Source organism: Hyla sarda, unplaced genomic scaffold (genome assembly GCF_029499605.1).
Source record: "Hyla sarda isolate aHylSar1 unplaced genomic scaffold, aHylSar1.hap1 scaffold_497, whole genome shotgun sequence".
NCBI classification, from domain to species: domain Eukaryota; kingdom Metazoa; phylum Chordata; class Amphibia; order Anura; family Hylidae; genus Hyla; species Hyla sarda.
The window spans coordinates 1-16,290 of NW_026610508.1; the positions used below are offsets into that span (position 1 = coordinate 1).

Sequence of the window (16,290 nt, forward strand, 5' to 3'; positions counted from 1 at the left end):
GGAGCTGTTTGGTGATGTCGTCTATTATGGCCTTCATAGAAGCAACAGGAGATTGTTGCATCCATCTAGAACCCTCAGAACTACAGTGCTATGATGTCACTCACTTCCACAGGCCTTGCAGAGTGTAAACAACAACAACCCAGCTTTGTTGTGTATGTAACCATAGGATTTGTGATGTCACCTAGAACCTTCACAGCAGCGACAGCTTTATGAGGAGCATCAGCACTGCTCTGCCTGAGCAGAACCATCACCGCCATAGGTTGTCAAATAACCCGGGTTTAACCCACACAGGTAAGTCCAATGGGGTGCAGGCATGTCCTCTATGCTTACAGCTTCCCGTGGGTGTTGGTTTGATACCGTTTGGGGACAGCCAAGGAGGCATCTGCAGGCAACAAAGGTAGGTGTGTGCTTGTGTGTGTGTTTCCTATGCAGATCCTAAGCCCAGTGTCACATGCAAGTAGGAGGAGTAAGAAGGGTTCCTGGCAAATCCGGGTTATGGATTGCATTTAAAAAGGCCCCGTGGGAGTGCAATGGGCCCCTGTCTTGCTGCTTAGCAATAATGGTATGGGTTTAGGTTCTGCTGTGTGTACTGGTGGTTGACTGCCCCCCAGCCCAGAGTGTGCATGGAAAATTGTCTGGCAGCCTCCCTGACAGCAAGCAGTGATAGTGCCCATGAAGGGCACCTTGTTGGGCCGCCCCTTTCACGGTTATCGCTTCTCGGCCTTTTGGCTAAGATCAAGTGTAGTATCTGTTCTTATCAGTTTAATATCTGATACGTCCCCTATCTGGGGGACCATATATTAAATGGATTTTTGAGAACGTGGGCCGATTTCGAAGCTTGCTTCCGTCGCCCTATGCATTGACCCGATATGGCAGTATCTTCGGGTACAGTGCACCACCCCCTTACAGGGTTAAAAAGAAAGATTCCTACTTTCATTGCTACCTGCTTGCTGGCTAGCCAGCTAGCCAGCCCTGTGGGCCTTGCTGCTGCTGCAGCCAAAAAACAAAAGGTGGTGCTGCTGCTGCTTCTGCTGCTTCTGCTTCTGCTTGTGTCTGGCCGCTGTTGGAGCGTCCAGGCACAGGACTTCTGCTGCTGCTGACTAAATGGCCTCCTTAATTGGATCATTTGAGTAGCCAGCACACCTGTGCAGGTAGGGCATGACATGATAGGCAGCTGCCTTGATAGCGGGTGGGTGCTGAATGTTCCTAATTGACAAAATAAGATTAATGCTTATGAAGAAATATAAAATCTCATCCCTTCCCCAATATCGCGCCACACCCCTACCCCTTAATTCCCTGGTTGAACTTGATGGACATATGTCTTTTTTCGACCGTACTAACTATGTAACTATGTAACATAACATGGGGGGGGGGGGGGTCTCCTGGCTGTTCACACAGGTGTGTCATTGCTGTACATTGACCATGCATTGCTTCTGTGGTATTGCAAAGGCAAAGACAAATGCTTCCAGCCATCCATTGCACTAATGGATTGGTCATCAGCTGGCTGTCTATGTCCCGCATCATATAGACCAAAGTACAGAGGGTTAGGCTATGCTATTGTGCACCTACCTGATGCATCAGAAGGTGCGAGGCCCTTGCTAAATTCTGTGCACAGACTTTGAGATCTATACTTTAGACTGTATCTAAACCTGCTCCAACATGGACTGACATTCTGGCCTACTTTCAGCCGATGCGACTTGTCTGTCGCTGAACAGTCGCTTTTTATGTATTCAGCACCTATGTATAATGTTGTAAAAATGCTCTAGAAGCTAAAGTCGCAGAAATGTCACACATATTTGGCCTGCAACTTTCTGTGCGACAAATTCAGACAGGAAAAATCAGTATAAATCCTTAGAAAATTATCCCCAGTGTCTCCATCTGCTGGCGGTATTGAATAAGCATTGCTGCACTGATGGGGTATGCATTAGACGAAAAAAAAGAAGAAAAAGAAGAATAATACGCCCAGAAAAGAGGCAAAAAGGAGAAAAACGTAAAAAAACTTGAAAAAAAGTAAGAGGAAGAGAAGGGAAAAAAAGTGGAAATGGGTTTAAAAGTGATTTCGGCGGAGAATATATATATATATATATTATATATATATATATATATATATATATATATACGCGCACACACACACACATATATATAAACATATTCTCCGTTGAGATATTGCAGCCGCTGCTGTGTCCCAGGCCCAGGAGCCTTAGCACTGTGCTGTGATGTCACTCAATACCACTGACATCACTAGGTGTAAACAACATCTCTCCTTTGCTGTGTATGTGACTATGGAGCTGTTTGGTGATGTCGTCTATTATGGCCTTCATAGAAGCAACAGGAGATTGTTGCATCCATCTAGAACCCTCAGAACTACAGTGCTATGATGTCACTCACTTCACAGGCCTTGCAGAGTGTAAACAACAACAACCCAGCTTTGTTGTGTATGTAACCATAGGGATTTGTGATGTCACCTAGAACCTTCACAGCAGCGACTGCTTTATGAGGAGCATCAGCACTGCTCTGCCTGAGCAGAACCATCACCGCCATAGGTTGTCAAATAACCCGGGTTTAACCCACACAGGTAAGTCCAATGGGGTGCAGGCATGTCCTCTATGCTTACAGCTTCCCGTGGGTGTTGGTTTGATACCGTTTGGGGACAGCCAAGGAGGCATCTGCAGGCAACAAAGGTAGGTGTGTGCTTGTGTGTGTGTTTCCTATGCAGATCCTAAGCCCAGTGTCACATGCAAGTAGGAGGAGTAAGAAGGGTTCCTGGCAAATCCGGGTTATGGATTGCATTTAAAAAGGCCCCGTGGGAGTGCAATGGGCCCCTGTCTTGCTGCTTAGCAATAATGGTATGGGTTTAGGTTCTGCTGTGTGTACTGGTGGTTGACTGCCCCCCAGCCCAGAGTGTGCATGGAAAATTGTCTGGCAGCCTCCCTGACAGCAAGCAGTGATAGTGCCCATGAAGGGCACCTTGTTGGGCCCGCCCCTTTCACGGTTATCGCTTCTCGCCTTTTGGCTAAGATCAAGTGTAGTATCTGTTCTTATCAGTTTAATATCTGATACGTCCCCTATCTGGGGACCATATATTAATGGATTTTTGAGAACGGGGGCCGATTTTGAAGCTTGCTTCCGTCGCCCTATGCATTGACCCGATATGGCAGTATCTTCGGGTACAGTGCACCACCCCCTTACAGGGTTAAAAAGAAAGATTCCTACTTTCATTGCTACCTGCTTGCTGCTAGCCAGCTAGCCAGCCCTGTGGGCCTTGCTGCTGCTGCAGCCAAAAAACAAAAGGTGGTGCTGCTGCTGCTTCTGCTTGTGTCTGGCCGCTGTTGGAGCGTCCAGGCACAGGACTTCTGCTGCTGCTGACTAAATGGCCTCCTTAATTGGATCATTTGAGTGGCCAGCACACCTGTGCAGGTAGGGCATGACATGATAGGCAGCTGCCTTGATAGCGGGTGGGTGCTGAATGTTCCTAATTGACAAAATAAGATTAATGCTTATGAAGAAATATAAAATCTCATCCCTTCCCCAATATCGCGCCACACCCTACCCCTTAATTCCCTGGTTGAACTTGATGGACATATGTCTTTTTTCGACCGTACTAAACTATGTAACTATGTAACATAACATGGGGGGGGGGGTCTCCTGGCTGTTCACACAGGTGTGTCATTGCTGTACATTGACCATGCATTTGCTTCTGTGGTGTTGCAAAGGCAAAGACAAATGCTTCCAGCCATCCATTGCACTAATGGATTGGTCATCAGCTGGCTGTCTATGTCCCGCATCAATATAGACCAAAGTACAGAGGGTTAGGCTATGCTATGTGCACCTACCTGATGCATCAGAAGGTGCGAGGCCCTTGCTAAATTCTGTGCACAGACTTTGAGATCTATACTTTAGACTGTATCTAAACCTGCTCCAACATGGACTGACATTCTGGCCTACTTTCAGCCGATGCGACTTGTCTGTCGCTGAACAGTCGCTTTTTATGTATTCAGCACCTATGTATAATGTTGTAAAAATGCTCTAGAAGCTAAAGTCGCAGAAATGTCACACATATTTTGGCCTGCAACTTTCTGTGCGACAAATTCAGACAGGAAAAATCAGTATAAATCCTTAGAAAATTATCCCCCAGTGTCTCCATCTGCTGGCGGTATTGAATAAGCATTGCTGCACTGATGGGGTATGCATTAGACGAAAAAAAAGAAGAAAAAGAAGAATAATACGCCCAGAAAAGAGGCGAAAGGAGAAAAACGTAAAAAAACGTGAAAAAAAAAGTAAGAGGAAGAGAAGGGAAAAAAAGGTGGAAATGGGCTTAAAAGTGATTTCGGCGGAGAAATATATATATATATATATATATATATATATATATATATATATATATACGCGCACACACACACATATATATAAACGTATTCTCCGTTAAGATATTGCAGCCGCTGCTGTGTCCAGGCCCAGGAGCCTTAGCACTGTGCTGTGATGTCACTCAATACCACTGACATCACTAGGTGTAAACAACATCTCTACTTTGCTGTGTATGTGACTATGGAGCTGTTTGGTGATGTCGTCTATTATGGCCTTCATAGAAGCAACAGGAGATTGTTGCATCCATCTAGAACCCTCAGAACTACAGTGCTATGATGTCACTCACTTCCACAGGCCTTGCAGAGTGTAAACAACAACAACCCAGCTTTGTTGTGTATGTAACCATAGGGATTTGTGATGTCACCTAGAACCTTCACAGCAGCGACAGCTTTATGAGGAGCATCAGCACTGCTCTGCCTGAGCAGAACCATCACCGCCATAGGTTGTCAAATAACCCGGGTTTAACCCACACAGGTAAGTCCAATGGGGTGCAGGCATGTCCTCTATGCTTACAGCTTCCCGTGGGTGTTGGTTTGATACCGTTTGGGGACAGCCAAGGAGGCATCTGCAGGCAACAAAGGTAGGTGTGTGCTTGTGTGTGTGTTTCCTATGCAGATCCTAAGCCAGTGTCACATGCAAGTAGGAGGAGTAAGAAGGGTTCCTGGCAAATCCGGGTTATGGATTGCATTTAAAAAGGGCCCCGTGGGAGTGCAATGGGCCCCTGTCTTGCTGCTTAGCAATAATGGTATGGGTTTAGGTTCTGCTGTGTGTACTGGTGGTTGACTGCCCCCCAGCCCAGAGTGTGCATGGAAAATTGTCTGGCAGCCCTCCCTGACAGCAAGCAGTGATAGTGCCCATGAAGGGCACCTTGTTGGGCCCGCCCCTTTCACGGTTATCGCTTCTCGGCCTTTTGGCTAAGATCAAGTGTAGTATCTGTTCTTATCAGTTTAATATCTGATACGTCCCCTATCTGGGGACCATATATTAAATGGATTTTTGAGAACGTGGGCCGATTTCGAAGCTTGCTTCCGTCGCCCTATGCATTGACCCGATATGGCAGTATCTTCGGGTACAGTGCACCACCCCTTACAGGGTTAAAAAGAAAGATTCCTACTTTCATTGCTACCTGCTTGCTGGCTAGCAGCTAGCCAGCCCTGTGGGCCTTGCTGCTGCTGCAGCCAAAAAACAAAAGGTGGTGCTGCTGCTGCTTCTGCTGCTTCTGCTTCTGCTTGTGTCTGGCCGCTGTTGGAGCGTCCAGGCACAGGACTTCTGCTGCTGCTGACTAAATGGCCTCCTTAATTGGATCATTTGAGTAGCCAGCACACCTGTGCAGGTAGGGCATGACATGATAGGCAGCTGCCTTGATAGCGGGTGGGTGCTGAATGTTCCTAATTGACAAAATAAGATTAATGCTTATGAAGAAATATAAAATCTCATCCCTTCCCCAATATCGCGCCACACCCCTACCCCTTAATTCCCTGGTTGAACTTGATGGACATATGTCTTTTTTCGACCGTACTAACTATGTAACTATGTAACATAACATGGGGGGGGGGGGGGGGTCTCCTGGCTGTTCACACAGGTGTGTCATTGCTGTACATTGACCATGCATTGCTTCTGTGGTATTGCAAAGGCAAAGACAAATGCTTCCAGCCATCCATTGCACTAATGGATTGGTCATCAGCTGGCTGTCTATGTCCCGCATCAATATAGACCAAAGTACAGAGGGTTAGGCTATGCTATTGTGCACCTACCTGATGCATCAGAAGGTGCGAGGCCCTTGCTAAATTCTGTGCACAGACTTTGAGATCTATACTTTAGACTGTATCTAAACCTGCTCCAACATGGACTGACATTCTGGCCTACTTTCAGCCGATGCGACTTGTCTGTCGCTGAACAGTCGCTTTTTATGTATTCAGCACCTATGTATAATGTTGTAAAAATGCTCTAGAAGCTAAAGTCGCAGAAATGTCACACATATTTGGCCTGCAACTTTCTGTGCGACAAATTCAGACAGGAAAAATCAGTATAAATCCTTAGAAAATTATCCCCAGTGGTCTCCATCTGCTGGCGGTATTGAATAAGCATTGCTGCACTGATGGGGTATGCATTAGACGAAAAAAAAGAAGAAAAAGAAGAATAATACGCCCAGAAAAGAGGCGAAAAGGAGAAAAACGTAAAAAAACGTGAAAAAAAAGTAAGAGGAAGAGAAGGGGAAAAAAAGGTGGAAATGGGTTTAAAAGTGATTTCGGCGGAGAAATATATATATATATATATATATATATATTATATATATATATATATATATATATACGCGCACACACACACACATATATATAAACGTATTCTCCGTTGAGATATTGCAGCCGCTGCTGGTGTCCAGGCCCAGGAGCCTTAGCACTGTGCTGTGATGTCACTCAATACCACTGACATCACTAGGTGTAAACAACATCTCTCCTTTGCTGTGTATGTGACTATGGAGCTGTTTGGTGATGTCGTCTATTATGGCCTTCATAGAAGCAACAGGAGATTGTTGCATCCATCTAGAACCCTCAGAACTACAGTGCTATGATGTCACTCACTTCCACAGGCCTTGCAGAGTGTAAACAACAACAACCCAGCTTTGTTGTGTATGTAAACCATAGGGATTTGTGATGTCACCTAGAACCTTCACAGCAGCGACAGCTTTATGAGGAGCAATCAGCACTGCTCTGCCTGAGCAGAACCATCACCGCCATAGGTTGTCAAATAACCCGGGTTTAACCCACACAGGTAAGTCCAATGGGGTGCAGGCATGTCCTCTATGCTTACAGCTTCCGTGGGTGTTGGTTTGATACCGTTTGGGGACAGCCAAGGAGGCATCTGCAGGCAACAAAGGTAGGTGTGTGCTTGTGTGTGTGTTTCCTATGCAGATCCTAAGCCCAGTGTCACATGCAAGTAGGAGGAGTAAGAAGGGTTCCTGGCAAATCGGGTTATGGATTGCATTTAAAAAGGCCCCGAGGGAGTGCAATGGGCCCCTGTCTTGCTGCTTAGCAATAATGGTATGGGTTTAGGTTCTGCTGTGTGTACTGGTGGTGACTGCCCCCCAGCCCAGAGTGTGCATGGAAAATTGTCTGGCAGCCTCCCTGACAGCAAGCAGTGATAGTGCCCATGAAGGGCACCTTGTTGGGCCCGCCCCTTTCACGGTTATCGCTTCTCGGCCTTTTGGCTAAGATCAAGTGTAGTATCTGTTCTTATCAGTTTAATATCTGATACGTCCCCTATCTGGGGACCATATATTAAATGGATTTTTGAGAACGGGGGCCGTTTTCCGAAGCTTGCTTCCGTCGCCCAAATGCATTGACCCGATATGGCAGTATCTTCGGGTACAGTGCACCACCCCCTTACAGGGTTAAAAAGAAAGATTCCTACTTTCATTGCTACCTGCTTGCTGGCTAGCCAGCTAGCCAGCCCTGGTGGGCCTTGCTGCTGCTGCAGGCCAAAAAACAAAAGGTGGTGCTGCTGCTGCTTCTGCTGCTTCTGCTTCTGCTTGTGTCTGGCCGCTGTTGGAGCGTCCAGGCACAGGACTTCTGCTGCTGCTGACTAAATGGCCTCCTTAATTGGATCATTTGAGTAGCCAGCACACCTGTGCAGGTAGGGGCATGACATGATAGGCAGCTGCCTTGATAGCGGGTGGGTGCTGAATGTTCCTAATTGACAAAATAAGATTAATGCTTATGAAGAAATATAAAATCTCATCCCTTCCCTAATATCGCGCCACACCCCTACCCCTTAATTCCCTGGTTGAACTTGATGGACATATGTCTTTTTTTCGACCGTACTAACTATGTAACTATGTAACATAACATGGGGGGGGTCTCCTGGCTGTTCACACAGGTGTGTCATTGCTGTACATTGACCATGCATTGCTTCTGTGGTATTGCAAAGGCAAATGCTTCCAGCCATCCATTGCACTAATGGATTGGTCATCAGCTGTCTGTCTATGTCCCGCATCAATATAGACCAAAGTACAGAGGTTAGGCTATGCTATTGTGCACCTACCTGATGCATCAGAAGGTGCGAGGCCCTTGCTAAATTCTGTGCCAGACTTTGAGATCTATACTTTAGACTGTATCTAAACCTGCTCCAACATGGACTGACATTCTGGCCTACTTTCAGCCGATGCGACTTGTCTGTCGCTGAACAGTCGCTTTTTATGTATTCAGCACCTATGTATAATGTTGTAAAAAATGCTCTAGAAGCTAAAGTCGCAGAAATGTCACAACATATTTGGCCTGCAACTTTCTGTGCGACAAATTCAGACAGGAAAAATCAGTATAAATCCTTAGAAAATTATCCCCCCAGTGTCTCCATCTGCCTGGCGGTATTGAATAAGCATTGCTGCACTGATGGGGTATGCATTAGACGAAAAAAAAGAAGAAAAAGAAGAATAATACGCCCAGAAAAGAGGTGAAAAGGAGAAAAACGTAAAAAAACGTGAAAAAAAAGTAAGAGGAAGAGAAGGGAAAAAAAGGTGGAAATGGGTTTAAAAGTGATTTCGGCGGAGAAATATATATATATATATATATATATATATATATATATATATATATATATATATACGCGCACACACACACATATATATATAAACGTATTCTCCGTTGAGATATTGCAGCCGCTGCTGTTGTCCAGGCCCAGGAGCCTTAGCACTGTGCTGTGATGTCACTCAATACCACTGACATCACTAGGTGTAAACAACATCTCTCCTTTGCTGTGTATGTGACTATGAGCTGTTTGGTGATGTCGTCTATTATGGCCTTCATAGAAGCAACAGGAGATTGTTGCATCATCTAGAACCCTCAGAACTACAGTGCTATGATGTCACTCACTTCCACAGGCCTTGCAGAGTGTAAACAACAACAACCCAGCTTTGTTGTGTATGTAACCATAGGGATTTGTGATGTCACCTAGAACCTTCACAGCAGCGACAGCTTTATGAGGAGCATCAGCACTGCTCTGCCCTGAGCAGAACCATCACCCCGCCATAGGTTGTCAAATAACCCGGGTTTAACCCCACACAGGTAAGTCCAATGGGGTGCAGGCATGTCCTCTATGCTTACAGCTTCCCGTGGGTGTTGGTTTGATACCGTTTGGGGACAGCCAAGGAGGCATCTGCAGGCAACAAAGGTAGGTGTGTGCTTGTGTGTGTGTTTCCTATGCAGATCCTAAGCCCAGTGTCACATGCAAGTAGGAGGAGTAAGAAGGGTTCCTGGCAAATCCGGGTTATGGATTGCATTTAAAAAGGCCCCGTGTGAGTGCAATGGGCCCCTGTCTTGCTGCTTAGCAATAATGGTATGGGTTTAGGTTCTGCTGTGTGTACTGGTGGTTGACTGCCCCCCAGCCCAGAGTGTGCATGGAAAATTGTCTGGCAGCCTCCCTGACAGCAAGCAGTGATAGTGCCCATGAAGGGCACCTTGTTGGGCCCGCCCCTTTCACGGTTATCGCTTCTCGGCCTTTTGGCTAAGATCAAGTGTAGTATCTGTTCTTATCAGTTTAATATCTGATACGTCCCCTATCTGGGGGACCATATATTAAATGGATTTTGAGAACGGGGGCCGATTCGAAGCTTGCTTCCGTCGCCCTATGCATTGACCCGATATGGCAGTATCTTCGGGTACAGTGCACCACCCCTTATCAGGGTTAAAAAGAAAGATTCCTACTTTCATTGCTACCTGCTTGCTGGCTAGCCAGCTAGCCAGCCCTGTGGGCCTTGCTGCTGCTGCAGCCAAAAAACAAAAGGTGGTGCTGCTGCTGCTTCTGCTGCTTCTGCTTCTGCTTGTGTCTGGCCGCTGTTGGAGCGTCCAGGCACAGGACTTCTGCTGCTGCTGACTAATGGCCTCCTTAATGGGATCATTGAGTAGCCAGCACACCTGTGCAGGTAGGGCATGACATGATAGGCAGCTGCCGATAGCGGGTGGGTGCTGAATGTTCCTAATTGACAAAATAAGATTAATGCTTATGAAGAAATATAAAATCTCATCCCTTCCCCAATATCGCGCCACACCCCTACCCCTTAATTCCCTGGTTGAACTTGATGGACATATGTCTTTTTTCGACCGTACTAACTATGTAACTATGTAACATAACATGGGGGGGGGGGGTCTCCTGGCTGTTCACACAGGTGTGTCATTGCTGTACATTGACCATGCATTGCTTCTGTGGTATTGCAAAGGCAAAGACAAATGCTTCCAGCCATCTATTGCACTAATGGATTGGTCATCAGCTGGCTGTCTATGTCCCGCATCAATATAGACCAAAGTACAGAGGGTTAGGCTATGCTATTGTGCACCTACCTGATGCATCAGAAGGTGCGAGGCCCTTGCTAAATTCTGTGCACAGACTTTGAGATCTATACTTTAGACTGTATCTAAACCTGCTCCAACATGGACTGACATTCTGGCCTACTTTCAGCCGATGCGACTTGTCTGTCGCTGAACAGTCGCTTTTTATGTATTCAGCACCTATGTATAATGTTGTAAAAATGCTCTAGAAGCTAAAGTCGCAGAAATGTCACACATATTTGGCCTGCAACTTTCTGTGCGACAAATTCAGACAGGAAAAATCAGTATAAATCCTTAGAAAATTATCCCCCAGTGTCTCCATCTGCTGGCGGTATTGAATAAGCATTGCTGCACTGATGGGGTATGCATTAGACGAAAAAAAAGAAGAAAAAGAAGAATAATACGCCCAGAAAAGAGGCGAAAAGGAGAAAAACGTAAAAAAACGTGAAAAAAAAGTAAGAGGAAGAGAAGGGAAAAAAAGGTGGAAATGGGTTTAAAAGTGATTTCGGCGGAGAAATATATATATATATATATATATATATATATATATATATATATATACGCGCACACACACACACATATATATAAACGTATTCTCCGTTGAGATATTGCAGCCGCTGCTGTGTCCAGGCCCAGGAGCCTTAGCACTGTGCTGTGATGTCACTCAATACCACTGACATCACTAGGTGTAAACAACATCTCTCCTTTGCTGTGTATGTGACTATGGAGCTGTTTGGTGATGTCGTCTATTATGGCCTTCATAGAAGCAACAGGAGATTGTTGCATCCATCTAGAACCCTCAGAACTACAGTGCTATGATGTCACTCACTTCCACAGGCCTTGCAGAGTGTAAACAACAACAACCCAGCTTTGTTGTGTATGTAACCATAGGGATTTGTGATGTCACCTAGAACCTTCACAGCAGCGACAGCTTTATGAGGAGCATCAGCACTGCTCTGCCTGAGCAGAACCATCACCGCCATAGGTTGTCAAATAACCCGGGTTTAACCCACACAGGTAAGTCCAATGGGGTGCAGGCATGTCCTCTATGCTTACAGCTTCCCGTGGGTGTTGGTTTGATACCGTTTGGGGACAGCCAAGGAGGCATCTGCAGGCAACAAAGGTAGGTGTGTGCTTGTGTGTGTGTTTCCTATGCAGATCCTAAGCCCAGTGTCACATGCAAGTAGGAGGAGTAAGAAGGGTTCCTGGCAAATCCGGGTTATGGATTGCATTTAAAAAGGCCCCGTGGGAGTGCAATGGGCCCCTGTCTTGCTGCTTAGCAATAATGGTATGGGTTTAGGTTCTGCTGTGTGTACTGGTGGTTGACTGCCCCCCAGCCCAGAGTGTGCATGGAAAATTGTCTGGCAGCCTCCCTGACAGCAAGCAGTGATAGTGCCCATGAAGGGCACCTTGTTGGGCCCGCCCCTTTCACGGTTATCGCTTCTCGGCCTTTTGGCTAAGATCAAGTGTAGTATCTGTTCTTATCAGTTTAATATCTGATACGTCCCCTATCTGGGGACCATATATTAAATGGATTTTTGAGAACGGGGGCCGATTTCGAAGCTTGCTTCCGTCGCCCTATGCATTGACCCGATATGGCAGTATCTTCGGGTACAGTGCACCACCCCCTTACAGGGTTAAAAAGAAAGATTCCTACTTTCATTGCTACCTGCTTGCTGGCTAGCCAGCTAGCCAGCCCTGTGGGCCTTGCTGCTGCTGCAGCCAAAAAACAAAAGGTGGTGCTGCTGCTGCTTCTGCTGCTTCTGCTTCTGCTTGTGTCTGGCCGCTGTTGGAGCGTCCAGGCACAGGACTTCTGCTGCTGCTGACTAAATGGCCTCCTTAATTGGATCATTTGAGTAGCCAGCACACCTGTGCAGGTAGGGCATGACATGATAGGCAGCTGCCTTGATAGCGGGTGGGTGCTGAATGTTCCTAATTGACAAAATAAGATTAATGCTTATGAAGAAATATAAAATCTCATCCCTTCCCCAATATCGCGCCACACCCCTACCCCTTAATTCCCTGGTTGAACTTGATGGACATATGTCTTTTTTCGACCGTACTAACTATGTAACTATGTAACATAACATGGGGGGGGGGGGGGGGGGTCTCCTGGCTGTTCACACAGGTGTGTCATTGCTGTACATTGACCATGCATTGCTTCTGTGGTATTGCAAAGGCAAAGACAAATGCTTCCAGCCATCCATTGCACTAATGGATTGGTCATCAGCTGGCTGTCTATGTCCCGCATCAATATAGACCAAAGTACAGAGGGTTAGGCTATGCTATTGTGCACCTACCTGATGCATCAGAAGGTGCGAGGCCCTTGCTAAATTCTGTGCACAGACTTTGAGATCTATACTTTAGACTGTATCTAAACCTGCTCCAACATGGACTGACATTCTGGCCTACTTTCAGCCGATGCGACTTGTCTGTCGCTGAACAGTCGCTTTTTATGTATTCAGCACCTATGTATAATGTTGTAAAAATGCTCTAGAAGCTAAAGTCGCAGAAATGTCACACATATTTGGCCTGCAACTTTCTGTGCGACAAATTCAGACAGGAAAAATCAGTATAAATCCTTAGAAAATTATCCCCCAGTGTCTCCATCTGCTGGCGGTATTGAATAAGCATTGCTGCACTGATGGGGTATGCATTAGACGAAAAAAAAGAAGAAAAAGAAGAATAATACGCCCAGAAAAGAGGCGAAAAGGAGAAAAACGTAAAAAAAGTGAAAAAAAAGTAAGAGGAAGAGAAGGGAAAAAAAGGTGGAAATGGGTTTAAAAGTGATTTCGGCGGAGAAATATATATATATATATATATATATATATATATATATATATATATACGCGCACACACACACATATATATAAACGTATTCTCCGTTGAGATATTGCAGCCGCTGCTGTGTCCAGGCCCAGGAGCCTTAGCACTGTGCTGTGATGTCACTCAATACCACTGACATCACTAGGTGTAAACAACATCTCTACTTTGCTGTGTATGTGACTATGGAGCTGTTTGGTGATGTCGTCTATTATGGCCTTCATAGAAGCAACAGGAGATTGTAGCATCCATCTAGAACCCTCAGAACTACAGTGCTATGATGTCACTCACTTCCACAGGCCTTGCAGAGTGTAAACAACAACAACCCAGCTTTGTTGTGTATGTAACCATAGGGATTTGTGATGTCACCTAGAACCTTCACAGCAGCGACAGCTTTATGAGGAGCATCAGCACTGCTCTGCCTGAGCAGAACCATCACCGCCATAGGTTGTCAAATAACCCGGGTTTAACCCACACAGGTAAGTCCAATGGGGTGCAGGCATGTCCTCTATGCTTACAGCTTCCCGTGGGTGTTGGTTTGATACCGTTTGGGGACAGCCAAGGAGGCATCTGCAGGCAACAAAGGTAGGTGTGTGCTTGTGTGTGTGTTTCCTATGCAGATCCTAAGCCCAGTGTCACATGCAAGTAGGAGGAGTAAGAAGGGTTCCTGGCAAATCCGGGTTATGGATTGCATTTAAAAAGGCCCCGTGGGAGTGCAATGGGCCCCTGTCTTGCTGCTTAGCAATAATGGTATGGGTTTAGGTTCTGCTGTGTGTACTGGTGGTTGACTGCCCCCCAGCCCAGAGTGTGCATGGAAAATTGTCTGGCAGCCTCCCTGACAGCAAGCAGTGATAGTGCCCATGAAGGGCACCTTGTTGGGCCCGCCCCTTTCACGGTTATCGCTTCTCGGCCTTTTGGCTAAGATCAAGTGTAGTATCTGTTCTTATCAGTTTAATATCTGATACGTCCCCTATCTGGGGACCATATATTAAATGGATTTTTGAGAACGGGGGCCGATTTCGAAGCTTGCTTCCGTCGCCCTATGCATTGACCCGATATGGCAGTATCTTCGGGTACAGTGCACCACCCCCTTACAGGGTTAAAAAGAAAGATTCCTACTTTCATTGCTACCTGCTTGCTGGCTAGCCAGCTAGCCAGCCCTGTGGGCCTTGCTGCTGCTGCAGCCAAAAAACAAAAGGTGGTGCTGCTGCTACTTCTGCTGCTTCTGCTTCTGCTTGTGTCTGGCCGCTGTTGGAGCGTCCAGGCACAGGACTTCTGCTGCTGCTGACTAAATGGCCTCCTTAATTGGATCATTTGAGTAGCCAGCACACCTGTGCAGGTAGGGCATGACATGATAGGCAGCTGCCTTGATAGCGGGTGGGTGCTGAATGTTCCTAATTGACAAAATAAGATTAATGCTTATGAAGAAATATAAAATCTCATCCCTTCCCCAATATCGCGCCACACCCCTACCCCTTAATTCCCTGGTTGAACTTGATGGACATATGTCTTTTTTCGACCGTACTAACTATGTAACTATGTAACATAACATGGGGGGGGGGGGGGGGTCTCCTGGCTGTTCACACAGGTGTGTCATTGCTGTACATTGACCATGCATTGCTTCTGTGGTATTGCAAAGGCAAAGACAAATGCTTCCAGCCATCCATTGCACTAATGGATTGGTCATCAGCTGGCTGTCTATGTCCCGCATCAATATAGACCAAAGTACAGAGGGTTAGGCTATGCTATTGTGCACCTACCTGATGCATCAGAAGGTGCGAGGCCCTTGCTAAATTCTGTGCACAGACTTTGAGATCTATACTTTAGACTGTATCTAAACCTGCTCCAACATGGACTGACATTCTGGCCTACTTTCAGCCGATGCGACTTGTCTGTCGCTGAACAGTCGCTTTTTATGTATTCAGCACCTATGTATAATGTTGTAAAAATGCTCTAGAAGCTAAAGTCGCAGAAATGTCACACATATTTGGCCTGCAACTTTCTGTGCGACAAATTCAGACAGGAAAAATCAGTATAAATCCTTAGAAAATTATCCCCCAGTGTCTCCATCTGCTGGCGGTATTGAATAAGCATTGCTGCACTGATGGGGTATGCATTAGACGAAAAAAAAGAAGAAAAAGAAGAATAATACGCCCAGAAAAGAGGCGAAAAGGAGAAAAACGTAAAAAAACTTGAAAAAAAAGTAAGAGGAAGAGAAGGGAAAAAAAGGTGGAAATGGGTTTAAAAGTGATTTCGGCGGAGAAATATATATATATATATATATATATATATATATATATATATATATACGCGCACACACACACATATATATAAACGTATTCTCCGTTGAGATATTGCAGCCGCTGCTGTGTCCAGGCCCAGGAGCCTTAGCACTGTGCTGTGATGTCACTCAATACCACTGACATCACTAGGTGTAAACAACATCTCTCCTTTGCTGTGTATGTGACTATGGAGCTGTTTGGTGATGTCGTCTATTATGGCCTTCATAGAAGCAACAGGAGATTTTATAACAAGACAGGAGGCTCGCATTATATGCATTGTTCTTCTTTACTGCAGACATATAGCAGCCCATAAACAGTTAAATTCCACAAGAAAAAACTTTACACACAATGTGAAACGTACAGGTGTGACCACCTAACTTGCTAGATAAATGTAACCAATGAGAATACAGGATCCCATATATAAGGTTCAGGTAAAGCATATTCTTCCTCTTCCAATGGGGTGCAGGCATGTCCTCTATGCTTACAGCTTCCCGTGGGTG

General features: G+C 45.8%; 7 non-coding genes across 7 annotated transcripts; all 7 read left to right on the forward strand.

Annotated features, from left to right (window-relative positions):
* The first annotated feature begins 709 nt into the window (after positions 1-709).
* On the forward strand, positions 710-901 carry LOC130337489 (U2 spliceosomal RNA). The gene has a single exon (XR_008878366.1). It is a non-coding gene; the product is annotated as a U2 spliceosomal RNA (small nuclear RNA).
* Positions 902-2,994: 2,093 nt separating this feature from the next.
* On the forward strand, positions 2,995-3,183 carry LOC130337494 (U2 spliceosomal RNA). Its single transcript, XR_008878370.1, has one exon. It is a non-coding gene; the product is annotated as a U2 spliceosomal RNA (small nuclear RNA).
* Positions 3,184-5,259: 2,076 nt separating this feature from the next.
* Positions 5,260-5,450, forward strand: LOC130337484 (U2 spliceosomal RNA). Its single transcript, XR_008878360.1, has one exon. It is a non-coding gene; the product is annotated as a U2 spliceosomal RNA (small nuclear RNA).
* Positions 5,451-7,553: 2,103 nt separating this feature from the next.
* Positions 7,554-7,746, forward strand: LOC130337490 (U2 spliceosomal RNA). The gene has a single exon (XR_008878367.1). It is a non-coding gene; the product is annotated as a U2 spliceosomal RNA (small nuclear RNA).
* Positions 7,747-9,844: 2,098 nt separating this feature from the next.
* On the forward strand, positions 9,845-10,034 carry LOC130337493 (U2 spliceosomal RNA). The gene has a single exon (XR_008878369.1). It is a non-coding gene; the product is annotated as a U2 spliceosomal RNA (small nuclear RNA).
* Positions 10,035-12,121: 2,087 nt separating this feature from the next.
* Positions 12,122-12,312, forward strand: LOC130337488 (U2 spliceosomal RNA). The gene has a single exon (XR_008878365.1). It is a non-coding gene; the product is annotated as a U2 spliceosomal RNA (small nuclear RNA).
* Positions 12,313-14,406: 2,094 nt separating this feature from the next.
* Positions 14,407-14,597, forward strand: LOC130337500 (U2 spliceosomal RNA). Its single transcript, XR_008878373.1, has one exon. It is a non-coding gene; the product is annotated as a U2 spliceosomal RNA (small nuclear RNA).
* Positions 14,598-16,290: the final 1,693 nt, after the last annotated feature.